The sequence below is a fragment of the Alligator sinensis genome, unplaced genomic scaffold (genome assembly GCF_000455745.1).
Source record: "Alligator sinensis unplaced genomic scaffold, ASM45574v1 scaffold1248_1, whole genome shotgun sequence".
NCBI lineage: Eukaryota > Metazoa > Chordata > Crocodylia > Alligatoridae > Alligator > Alligator sinensis.
Genome location: NW_005842645.1, coordinates 286,815 through 287,523, shown reverse-complemented (window position 1 = coordinate 287,523; position 709 = coordinate 286,815). Strand labels below are relative to the sequence as shown.

The 709-nt window shown below is 48.0% G+C and overlaps 1 long non-coding RNA gene across 2 annotated transcripts in view; it reads left to right on the top strand.

Moving 5' to 3' along the window:
* Nucleotides 1-709, top strand: part of LOC112551889 — a 50,186-nt gene that overhangs the window by 3,978 nt on the left and 45,499 nt on the right. The gene's annotated exons all lie outside the window — the stretch shown is intronic.

The following is a 709-nucleotide window of genomic DNA, read 5'->3' as shown; positions in this document are numbered from 1 at the left end:
CCAAATCCGTCTATTCAGAATGTACAGATAAAAAGCGTCTGAAGGGCGGGCGCGCGCGCACACGCGCACACACACACAGCTGCAAAGGGAAACAAACACGATTTAATTTGTTCCTGTCGCCTGGTTCTCACAGTATTTCAATGCAATAATACCGGGGCAATACAGTACAACTGAATGGGCTGGCAGGAACCATGGCAGGATTTCTTTTTCCTCTTCTTCTAAACTCCCCTTTTCCTCAGTCAACCTGGAGCAAAAAACTTGACTCATGCCAGAGCTCTACTAGTGACTATTTCCCAAGGGTCAAGGGCCCCTGGGAACACAACCCCACGTGTGGACGTGGCATAAGGGGGAATGCTCCAACATCCACACAAGGCACCTTTTCTTCTGTCCCTACAAGAAGTTATTCAGATAGGGCTGCTGCTGAAGAACTCTGCTTGAAGACCAGCACTAAAAGGATAAGGGTAAAGTTTGGGCTGGAATTTTTTATTATTATTTTCCAAATGCCTTGCGTTTTGCTGCTGAGGTTTGGGGGCTGGGCTTCAGGCAAGTACCAGGCATCCAGGAATGAAGATCAAATCCTTTTTTATATTGACTTCAGCCGGTGAGAATCTTGTGGGTGTGTCATCACCATACGCCTGAAGAGGGCTTGGCCTTCTGACATACGCATGCAGGGAGACAGAAATGAGACTACCGTTTGAGGGGAAGCAGG